The 12712-nt window shown below is 43.1% G+C and overlaps 1 protein-coding gene across 2 annotated transcripts in view; it reads right to left on the bottom strand.

Annotated features, from left to right (window-relative positions):
* Nucleotides 1–12712, bottom strand: part of MAP4K1 (mitogen-activated protein kinase kinase kinase kinase 1) — a 210778-nt gene that overhangs the window by 68299 nt on the left and 129767 nt on the right. The window lies entirely within an intron of this gene.

The raw sequence follows: 12712 nt of genomic DNA, 5'->3' as shown, positions 1-12712 counted from the left end.
CAAACAACTACAGACCAGTCTCCAATCTCTCCTTCATCTCCAAACTTTTGGAGCGCCTAGTTTACTCCCGCCTTACCTGTTACCTCTCCACTCACTCTCTGCTAAACCCTTCACAGTCTGGCTTCCGCCCCCTACATTCGACTGAAACTACACTCATCAAAGTGACCAATGACCTTCTAACAGCAAAACGTAACGGTGACCACTCTCTGCTCATTCTTCTTGACCAATCTGCAGCTTTCGACACTGTTGACCACCATCTCTGACTCTCTAGGCTCCAGTCACTAGGCATTAAGGACACTGCTCTCTCCTGGTTCTCTTCCTATCTTTCTGACCGCTCCTTCAGTGTTTTGTTCTCTGGCTCCACGTCATCTCCTCTTCCTCTCGCTGTCGGGGTACCTCAGGGCTCAGTCCTTGGCCCCATTCTCTTCTCTCTCTACACGGCCCCAATTGGACAGACTATCAGCAGATTTGGCTTTCAGTACCATCTTTATGCTGATGACACACAACTATATACATCATTCCCCGACCTTACCCCCGCTGTACTACAGAACGACAGTGAATGTCTGTCCGCAGTCTCCAACATCATGTCCGCTCTCTATCTGAAACTCAACCTCTCCAAAACTGAGCTTCCTCTGCTCCCGCCGTCTACTAACCTCCCTAAATCTGACATTTCCCTCTCCATGTGTGGCACTATAATAACACCCTGGCAGCAGGCGCGCTGTCTGGGTGTTATGTTTGACACCAATCTCTCCTTCACATCCTATATACAATCTCTTGCCTGCTCTTGCCACTTACACCTAAAGAACATCTCTAGAATCCGCCCTTTTCTCACCATGGAAACAACAAAAACCCTCACTGTAGCATTGATCCACTCCCGCCTGGATAACTGCAACGATCTAATTATTGGCCTCCCCATTACTCGACTATCCCCTTTCCAGTCCATACTTAATGCAGCAGCCAGGGTCATCTATCTGGCTAATCGGTCCTCGGACGCGTCTGCTCTTCGACAGTCCTTACATTGGCTGCTCATTCATTATAGGATCCAATTCAAAGTACTTGTTCTCACCCACAAAGCTCTCCACAGTGCAGCACCCCCCCTACATCTCCTCCCTTATTTCTGTCTATTGGCCTAACCGACTGCTGCGCTCTGCAAATGACTTTCGACTAACCTCTACACTAATCCGTACCTCCCACTCCCGACTCCAAGACTTCTCCCGCGCTGCGCCAATCCTCTGGAATGCTCTACCCCAAGAAATTAGGACTATCCACAATTTGCATAGTTTTAGGCGCTCCCTCAAAACACATTTGTTCAGAGCGGCCTATCACGTTCACTAATCAAAATCATTCTATGTGTAAGTGTGCATGAGTAGCCCATTCACTATCTCCATCCATCCCTCACTCCCTCAAGATGGCTGGACCATCATTGTAAATACATCACTGTAAATACACACCTGTACTTTGTATCTCCCCCACCTCATTGTAGATTGTAAGCTCTCATGAGCAGGGTCGTCTTATTTTGCTTTAATTATTGTATTGTTAACGTTGTTACTTATGTCTTGTGTTTTGAAACTGTTAAAGGGAATCTGTCACCCCTTTTTTGAGATATCATATAATGATATCATTCAATTGTGTGTCACATAAGGATTCTCTTAGTACTTTTGCTTCCCCCTGACCCCGCACCATTCATGCATAAACACCTTTTTTATATCGGTTCAGATGTATGTAAACTGCCGCTCTCCGGTCCGCTGGGGGGGCCTTATTCACCTGCTCCCTCCCTGTCTTGCTCTACGCATTTCTTCTTGTGTAGAGCAAGACAGGGAGGGGGAGCAGGTGAATAAGCCCCGCCCAGCGGACCGGACAGCGGCAGTTTACTTACATCTGAACCGATATAAAAAAGGTATTTATGCATGAAAGGTTCGGGGTCAGGGGGAAGCAAAAGTACTAAGAGAATCCTTATGTGACACACAATTGAATGATATCATTATATGATATCTCAAAAAAGGGGTGACTGATTCCCTTTAAACTGTAAAGCACTGCGGAATATGTTGGAGCTATATAAATAAAAATTATTATTATGATGCCTATTATAGGCCAACCATAAACGGTATTCCGAAGGGTCAATTTATGTGGGTCAAAAGAATCTGTACCCTGTATAAAGATTATGAAGATCAAGCATTGGAATTGGTTCATAGATTCAGCGACAGGGGATATAGCAGGAAACAGATTAAAAGAATTTAGAAAAGCACAAGGTAAAACTAGAGATGAATTGCACTATGGTGGTGGCAAGAAAAGATAAGAAACCCGTTGAGAATCAGATTAGATTTATCACTGGCTATAATAAACAGTGGTCTGAATTGAGCCATGTTGTGCGCAAGCATTGAGGAATTTTGTTATCTGACCCTGTTCTGAAAAAAGTTCTGCCAGAATACCTATCCATGGTGCCAAGGAGGTCTAGAAACCTCAAAGATCTCTTGGTGCATAGTCACTATTCTAATGTTTTGCCAGGTCCCTCTAATTCTGAATTGAATGGCTTCTATCCTTGTAATTCATGTAAGGCGTGTGGTAACCATATAAAGAGTAAGACACTTGAAAATTATGATGGATCAAAGACATTTGACATACGTAAAATGTTGACTTGTACGACCAAGGGAGTAATTTATCATGCTTGTTGCCCTTATGGTAAAATTTATATAGGGTTGACCACACGCGAACTAAGACTTAGGACTAGGGAACACGTAAGAGACATCGAGAAGGCAGCAACCATTGACGATCTAGAAGGGAAACTCTTCCTAGGCACTTCAAGCGACATCATAAATGTGACCCTTCAGGCTTAAAAATTAAAGCCATTAATCAGATATGTTTAGGTAATAGGGGAGGGAACCTTGGCAAAATTCTTGCACAGAAGGAGAGCCGATGGATTTACCTACTTGGCACCATGGCCCCGCAAGGCCTTAATGAAACAATGGGTTTTAGTGCATTCTTGTAGGTGAATTGATCCAATTTAGCACCTTTTCATTTTTTATGGGTTTTAGCCTGATCTAGATGATGCTGTCATTAATCATCTACATCCTTCTGGCAAGATGTCTTGAGGAGAATAGATCGTTCATTATTGAAGTCCACCAGAATTCATCAAGTTCTCTTCATTTTGAGCATACCTTATATATATTTATGTGTTAGGTGGTCTATGAATTACAGTCATATGTTAAAGTTTGGGCACCCCTATTAATGTTAACCTTTTTTCTTTATAACAATTTTGGTTTTTGCAACAGCTATTTCAGTTTCATATATCTAATAACTGATGGACTCAGTTATATTTCTGGATTCAAGTGAGGTTTATTGTACTAACAGAAAATGTGCAATCTGCATTTAAACAAAATTTGACCGATGCAAAAGCATGGGCACCTCAACATAAAAGTGACATTAATATTTTGTAGATCCTCCTTTTGCAAAAATAACAGCCTCTAGTCGCTTCCTGTAGCTATTAATGAGTTCCTGGATCCTGGATGAAGGTATTTGTGACCATTCCTGTTTACAACACAATTCCAGTTCAGTTAAGTTTGATGATCGCCGAGCATGGACAGCCAGCTTCAAATCATCCCACAGATGTTCAATCACATTCAGGTCTGGGGACTGGGATGGCCATTCCAGAACATTGTAATTGTTCCTCTGCATTGAATGCCTGAGTAGATTTGGAGCGGTGTTTTGGATCATTGTCTTGCTGAAATATCCATCCCCTGCGTAACTTCAACTTCGTCACTGATTCTTGCACATTATTGTCAAGAATCTGCTGATATTGAGTTGAATCCATGCGACCCTCAACTTTAACAAGATTCCTGGTGCCGGCATTGGCCACACAGCCCCAAAGCATGATTGAACCTCCACCAAATTTTACTGTGGGTAACAAGTGTTTTTCTTGGAATGCTGTGTTTTCTAGCCTCCATGCATAACGCCTTTTTGTATGACCAAACAACTCAATCTTTGTTTCATCAGTCCACAGGACATTCTTCCAAAATGTAACTGGCTTGTCCAAATGTGCTTTTGCATACCTCAGGCGACTCTGTTTGTGGCGTGCTTGCAGAAACGGCTTCTTTCGCATCACTCTCCCATACAGCTTCTCCTTGTGCAAAGTGCGCTGTATTGTTGACCGATGCACAGTGACACCATCTGCAGCAAGATGATGCTGCAGGTCTTTGGAGGTGGTCTGTGGATTGTCCTTGACTGTTCTCACCATTCTTCTTCTCTGCCTTTCTGATATTATTCTTGGCCTGCCACTTCTGGGCTTAACAAGAACTGTACCTGTGTTCTTCCATTTCCTTACTATGTTCCTCACAGTGGAAACTGACAGGTTAAATCTCTGAGACAACTTTTTGTATCCTTCCCCTGAAAAGCTATGTTGAATAATCTTTGTTTTCAGATCATTTGAGAGTTGTTTTGAGGAGCCCATGATGCCACTCTTCATAGGAGAATCAAATAGGAGAACTACTTGCAAGTGGCCACCTTAAATACCTTTTCTCATGATTTGATACACCTGGCTATGAAGTTCAAAGCTCAATGAGGTTACAAAACCAATTTAGTGCTTCAGGAAGTCAGTAAAAAGTAATTAGGAGTGTTCAAATAAAAAAAATGATAAGGGTGCCCATACTTTTGCACCGGTCAAATTTTGTTTAAATGCAGATTGCACATTTTCTGTTAGTACAATAAACCTCATTTGAGTCCAGAAATATAACTGAGTCCATCAGTTTTTAGATATATGAAACTGAAATAGCTGTTGCAAAAACCAAAATTGTTATAAAGAAAAAAGGTTAACATTAATAGGGGTGCCCAAACTTTAATATATGACTACATATATATAATTAATGGGGGAGTTATTTTGGTGTCTGTAAATAATCTGTACACATGTGACTATTTGTATGTAAAAATTAATTGATTACATGCAATATATTAATTATGCAGTAATGTAGTTTTTATTGTGTATATATGCATTTATTAATTAAGAGGAATTTTTCACATTAAGCTGTAAGGTTAAAATGCAATTGCATTATGTAAGTATAGGCATGTAATTGTACTATATATGTATATATGTATACAGTATGTATGACATTCTTTATATTATAGTATATAGTCTTTATGGTGCAGGTAAATCACTTTACCATTTTGTTTTCGTTATTGTAATTATTCATGTATTTAACATTATATGTGGATATGTTGTTTTTGCATTATTGTAATTTTTCATAGGCCAATATGTATGTACAGGTTTTTCCGCTTATATATAGTTCCTGCTATAGCGATCTCGACACTGGGCTGTAGCGCATGCGCTGGTCATGAAGCCTCGTGATTTCCTGCTTTGCTCACCGTAGTAACGTGTAATGTTTACACTCACGTTCCAAGCGTGATGAGCAGGAAGTCACTTTACATGGAGGAAGTCTGCGGACTGGCACATGCGCAGTAGGAAGCCTATGACGCCGAAATTGCGGTCAGCTGTGTAGAGGGGTATTTAAAACCGTGCATTCCATAGAACACACATGCCCCTGATTGAAGAAGCCTGTGAGGCGAAACGGCGCTGTCGGGGTGACTGTGATAGACCAGACCAGTACCTGCAACATATGTAAGTTCAGGAGATCATTATGCCCATAGATGACTAGCGTTTCATATGCAGCAACATAATGAGATTTACGTGGCTAGCAGCTTTTCATGCCGCAAGTGAATGAACATTCCTAATGAAACTGAATCACCTTTTTTCTCTCAGTTGTGACTTGGTAGGTGCACTGAATATAGGACTGTGCTTTTTCAATACAGTGGCTAGCATTTATTTGCAGCAGGCAACTATTGGCACCTTTTTTATGCACTTTTCCTGCATATTTTGCACACAGAATCATTTTTATTGCATTAAGCACTTTCTTTTTCTGAGGTATAGGTGACTGGAATTTATATGAAATAAGTGAATGCTCATTCTGAGTGGCACCATACACCATTTAATAATAAAAGGCTGTGCTTTTTTCAATAGGGTGGCTAGCATTTTATATGCAGCAGACAATTATTGGCACCTCCTTGCATGTAGCACTTTTTTCATTGTGAATTTTGCACATAATCTATTACATCAAGCATTTTATTACAATTTTTGCTATCAAACAATAAGTTTTTGATTACATGAGTTTTATGGTGTTTTCCTGTCATATTTTCTGATATGGTTTCTGGTCTGTATATTATTATGGCATTTTGTGCATATTCTCTTGTTTATTTCATGTATTGAGTAAATTTTTATTATCATGTTTTTTGCTTCTTTTTCTGCCATTTACTAATGGTAGTTATGGTTTTTGCACAAGCAGCAGACATATATTCTGCTTCTTTAGAATATAATGCGACTGACACTTGTTTTCTGCTGCACCAAGAAATTGAATTTTCTCCTATCTTGAACAAGTAACCACTTGTTGATTCCCGATCACTTGAATCTCCAGCCCAGTCTGTGTCCACATCCTCTGAGAGTGAGATCTCCTGATGCAGATAACTTAAGATTTAGCTTCTTTAAGATATTGAAGAAATCTTTTAATTGCATTCCAGTCTCTTTGGCGTGGCTTGCTTACATGTCGGCAGAGAATTCTGACTGTGGCTGTGATATCTGGACGAGTTGTGGTTGCTATATACAGAATCACCCCCCTGCTTGTCTGTAAGGCTATGTGCACATGGTACAGATTCTGCTGCGGATCCGCAGCAGATTTGGCCCTGCGGATTTGCAGCAGAACTGCATGTGATGTACAGTACCATTAAAGGCAATGTAATTCAAAATCCGCTGTGCGGATTTTTCCGTGCAGACTTGCTGCGGATTGAAAACTGCAGCATGTCACTTCTTTTGTGTGGATTTCCTGTAGTTTTCCACCTGCTCCATTCTAGAAATCCGCAGGTGGAAAACTGCACAAAAACTGCACTAAATCCACAGGTCATTTTACCTGCGGATTCAGCTAAATCTGCGTGGAAAAATCCGCAGGAGAATCCTCACCGTGTGCACTCAGTCTAACTCTCATTGCTGGGTAGCAGATCTTCTCCTTCTGGCATTTATCCACTTCTGCTTCTCGTGGACAGGCAGTTTTTGCATCACTTGCCATGACTGTGGCTCTGGTTCAGGACGTGTTCTGACCATATAAGAAAGGTGTCTAGCTGGGATACCTTTGTTTGGCGTTTCTAATCTCCTTACTCCTTTTCGGTGTCTGGGTTTGGTGATTGAGATGCTTGTTCTTGCTTCTTAGGTTGAATAAATGGTGTAACCTCATGGAATTTGAGCGATACAGACTTTTCATCAATCACTACATCTATGCTGATTGTTACTGTGTTGGTCTCTGGGTGCAGGATTCTGTATCCCTTTTGAGTTCCGCTATAGCCCACCAGGACTCCTTGCTTTGCGTGTGATTCCCACTTGGAGCGTTTTTCTTTGGGAACATAAATAAACATTTTGCTTCCAAATATCCTGAGGTGCTTCAGGTTAGGCTCTCTCAGTTCCATAGCTCATATGGAGTTTTATTTGTGGCTTTACCTGGCACTCTGTTTTGAAGATAGCAAGCTGTCATGATGGCTTCTCCCCAATACGTTGTAGGTAGATTCACATCAAACAACATACTTCTACCACTTTCACAGAGAGTACGGTTCTTTCTCTCTGCAATGCCATTTTATTCTGGGTTGTATGGACTGGTAGTCTGGAACACAATTTCATCTTTTTTTCAAAATGATTTGCATCTTACCACTTGTATATTCGGCTCCATTATCTGCACGCAGGGCTTTTGGCATTCTTCCAAATTTGTTAAACACTACAGCAAGATATTCTTCAAGTTTCCATGGAACTTCATCCTTATTGTGAAGCAGGTAGGTGACTGTATATCTGGAGTAGTCATCAATAAATGTGAGAAAATATCTCTTCTTGCTAGGAGTTTGAACACTCATTGGACAGCATACATCTGTATGTATTAGGCCTCTTTCACACTTCAGTTTTTTGCATCAGTTCAAATCCGCCAAAAAGTCAGACAAGCGGATCCGTTGTCAACTGATGTGAACGGATGGCACAGGATCCGTTTTCAGACGGATCCTGAAAATGAGGAAATTTAAAGGAATCGCTGGCTGGGAAGGAGAGAGAGAGAGAGAGAGAGAGAGAGAATTTTTTTTTTCCTTTTCATCCAGCACCCAGAAAGAATTTCGGGTTAAATGAGTGTCTGGAGGATCCGCCAGAGAAAAAAACGTTGCAAGCTCCGTTTTGAAATCTTTGAGGATGGAGACGGACAGCAACTTTTGGCGGATCCTCAAAAAAAACTGATGCAACGGACGGCAATCCGTCACAATCCGCCATTAATGGAAGTCAATGGGGGAAAAAAACGGATCCTCAAAAAAAAATTGAGGATCCGTTTTTTTCAAAACCTGGCGGATTGTGACTGATTGTAAAAAACTGAAGTGTGAAAGAGGCCTTAGGCATCGGGTTCCAGGCGCTGCACAGCGGGAATCCCGAGCCTTGCCGTCAACGGTCTCCCATTCTTCTTCGGCTGCAGTGGAGCCTGCTCAGCAGACTCCTCGATCCGGGCGTTCTGCTCACACCAGCAGTGTGGGCTCAGTTGCTGCTGCCACCTCTGGTCCAGTTATGATAATGCAGCCTGGCCAGCAGCAAAAGACTCCAGAGTCTAAGTCCTTCTGTCGCTCCACTGAGCATGCTCATGGGACGATCTCCCATTGGGGATCGGGAGTTACATGTTCAGGTCCGTCTCCAGTTCTGATTGGACCATCAGGGGGATCAGGAAGGTCCCGGAAGGACACGGCTATAAAGGGTTCGCATGGCCACCCCGCCATGCGCTATGATAGACTCTGAGGCCATAGTGCTTAGTGTATGTGTGATGATTAGTGTTGAGCGATACCTTCCGATATCGGGAAATATTGGATCGGACCGATACCCCAAAAATATCGGGTATCACCGATTCCGATACCGGAAACCAATGCAAGTCAATGGGACACAAATATCAGAATGAAAATAAACCCTCTCTTTCCTTGCACATCCAGTTCGGGAGGGGGGAAGAGTGTGGGTGGTGCGTGGGCAGAGACTGTGCGTGTCTGTGTGTGCGGGCAGGGTCTGTACGGGCCTGCCGGGAGTCTGTGCGTGCCTGCCGGGGGGTCTTTGCGTGCCTGCCGGGGGGTCTGTGCGAGCCTGCCGGGGGTCTGTGCGGGCCTGCCGGGGGTCTGTGCGGTCTGCCGGGGGTCTGTGCGGGCCTCTCGGGGGTCTTTGTGTCTGTGTGCAGGCATCTTCCGATGGGACTACAAGTCCCATCAGGCTATGCCTGCTACAATGACAGTTATTGACACATTAGCCAATGATGGGACAGTAGTAGTCCCATCATCCGGCTAATGTGTTGAATGTAAAAAAAAAAACACAAACATACATACTACATACAATACATTCATACAATACATACATATAGACATACAGTACATATAACAGAGTACATACTCACCATCACTTGTCACTTTGATCCCTGAAGCCAGTGTCATCTGTAAAAAATATATTAAAATAACAAACTAACAATATACTCCCTGATCCACAGAAATCCACGAGTGTTCCACGACGATTTCCTGTGGAGAACAGCATCAGCTGATGCGACCGCTCTCTAGGGGCTCCAGGAATACAATGACGGGAGGAAGGTATCCTTCCGCACTGTATTCCTCCGCCACTGTAAAAAAATAGTCCCTAGTCTCACTTTTGGCTTTGCTGTGTGAGAAAGTTCCCACGCAGCTTTTGCCATAAAGTGAGACCAGTGAACTATAGTAACCTCTCAGTGATGCACTGCAGGAGCCATTGTCTCCTGTCAGTGTGTCACTGAAGGTCCTATAGATGTCACTGTTCTATAGGAGAGATCGTCGTGGGACACTCATGGATCTCTGCGGATCAGGGAGTATATTGGTTGTTTGTTATTTTAATATTTTTTACAGATGACACTGGCTTCGGGGATCAAAGTGACAAGTAATGGTGAGTATGTACTCTATGTTATATGTACTGTATGTCTATATGTATGTATTGCATGAATGTATTGTATGTAGTATGTATGTTGTATGTATGTAGTATGTATGTTTGTGTTTTTTTGTTTTTTTTTACATTCAACACATTAGCCGGATGGTGATGGGACTACTACTGTCCCATCATTGGCTAATGTGTCAATCACTGTCATTGTAGTAGGAATAGCCCGATGGGACTTGTAGTCCCATCGGATGATGCCTGCACACACACACAACCCCCGACAGACCCCCGGCAGGCCTGCACAGACCCCCGGCAGGCCTGCACAGACCCCCGGCAGGCCTGCACAGACCCCAGGCAGGCCCGTACAGACCCCCGGCAGGCCCGCACAGACCCCCCACGGTCACGCACAATCTCCGCCCACGCACCGCCCACACTCCATTATAACACATCATGATGACATCATTTCAGCATGCCTAACAGGATGTGCCCACACTTCTTAGGATCCTCAACTGGCTCATTGCATTATGGGAACTTCCGATTCCGGTGTTCGATATTGTAAAAATATTCGAACTCAGTATCGGAACTCCGATACCGCGAATATCGGCCGATACCCGATATTTGCAGTATCGGAATGCTCAACACTAGTGATGATGGATGAATGAGCCTGGTGACTGACACATTATAATTCCCCACTCCTTGGATATTACGTATGAGTTAGGGTTAGGAATCAGAGTCAGCACCGTAGCTCTGACACTGCTTAGCGCCGCAGTGTGTCTCCTCATTATCCACTAGCGCCCTGGGCGACGGCCAGTAAAGGCCTCTTGGACTACTGCTACCGCAGCGTCCACCAGAGCAGCGCCATATGTGCGCTTTCAAGCACCGTTGACAGGCTGGTTAGTGGTGTCCGTCAGGACGGACATTGCACCCGCTCCAAGCAGTGGTTCACATTACCGTGACCTGTGGCGTTAACAGGTTGCGGTTGTTCGCCGGCTGAAGTAATGTGAAGTAACGGAGTTTGTTCCTGCTAGCACCGGGTTAGTGGTTACCCACCGGTGTCCGGCTTTCCTCTACATGCCTTCTCCTCATTGTTTAGCTGCAGTTTGTCACCTCTGCACGGTGGGCCCCGGGCTGCAAACGCACCTCATATATTATTCCATCTTTATTATTTGGTGCGTTCCGCCAGCCCGTAACAGTATTTAGCAGATCCAGTGGCTGTGCAGATCTAGTGGTGCTTATTTTAGGAAAGGATTTTCTGGACATTTTCCCTATAAGAGAGCTAGTGCACTTCATCATTTGATTACACTGGTAGATTTCAATACCCTTTGCAAGCTGAGCTAGCTACCTTACTGATTCTGGGTCTCTGTGCCCAAGACGTCTGTGCCATACATGGATATAGTTCTTATGCAGATCTTGTCTAGCACCGTACACTTTTTCTTTGCATTTTAGCTGATTAAGTTCATCTTTGATTATTCCTTCTGCAAGAGTGTGACCCTTATTTGAGATGATGCAGCTGTTATCTTTAAAAGTAACTACATTCCCCTTTTGCATGAGCTTCTTTACTGACAGAAGATTGCTTTCAAGGCTGGGAACATAGAGACCATCCTTCACTGGGATCTTTCTGCTTTGTGCTGAGGAAACTGGACAGTGGAGGCAGCAGTCTCCTCCTCCTTCTGAAGTCATATAGTGACCATTAGCTAAAATGACCTTTTCTGCCTTGCTTTCATTAAGGTCAGTGAAAAAATCCTTGTTATTTGTCATATGGCTGCTTGCATCAGAATCTATACACCATATATGCTTTGCAGATGGGCCTGTACTGGCATTAAATGCAGCTTCACCACTAGCAGAATCTTCCTTTACAGCTGTTTTAACCCTTTGATGACTGTTCAGCGTTTTAAGCTAACTCATTCTTTCATTCCAAATACTGCAGTCTGCTTTAATTGGCCCAGGCTTTTTACAGACAAAACATTCACGAGTTTCTCTTAGATTGCTGTTATATTTAGGGAAATCCTGTGTCTTTAATGCTGTTTCTGCTCTGGATTCATTACTGTTGCTTACATGCTGCATTTTTCTCTTGAATTCATCCACAAGTTTGCTTTTAACATACTCTAGTGTGCTCATCATCTGGCTGTGCATCTAGTACAGTCTCGAGTGTGTCATAACTCTATGGAAGACCACTTAATAGAAGTGCAACAACATGAAAATCTTTAATTTGTTCTCCAATACCCCTGAGACGCTACATAATCTCTAGGGTGTTTCTTATATAGTCCTGCATATTCTCTCCATCACTTAGTTTAGACTTATACAGCTTTCTCATGAGATAAAGCTAATTACTTTGATTTGATCTTTCATACACTTTCTGTAACTCATCCCACATCTCCTTTGCAGTTGCACACTTGCATATATGCACAATCTCATTATCATCTCCACTCAGGGAGATCGTGCTTTGTGCTTTCTGATCTTTCTCTAGCCAATCATCTGGTAATGGATGAGGCACTTGTTCCTGACTATATTTCCACGTACCTTCTCTTATGAGCAGCATCTTCACCTAGAATTTCCAGAACTGGCAGTTCTGGTTAGGGAGACTTGGCACTGAAAACTTGACAGGACTGCTGCTAGTGGAAATCTTCTCTGTTACTCTGTGCTGCCTTTGCTTTGGGCTTCTGTTGCTGTGTTACTCTGGGGTTCTGTGTCCCTCTGGACACATAACCTGTTGGCAGCAGATTATTCAGGATACTC

This window comes from Dendrobates tinctorius, unplaced genomic scaffold (assembly GCF_039654945.1).
Source record: "Dendrobates tinctorius isolate UK_male_01 unplaced genomic scaffold, ASM3965494v1 ptg000158l, whole genome shotgun sequence".
Taxonomy (NCBI): domain Eukaryota; kingdom Metazoa; phylum Chordata; class Amphibia; order Anura; family Dendrobatidae; genus Dendrobates; species Dendrobates tinctorius.
The sequence above is the reverse complement of the archived record's forward strand: the minus strand, read 5'-3'. Positions and strand labels throughout refer to the sequence as shown.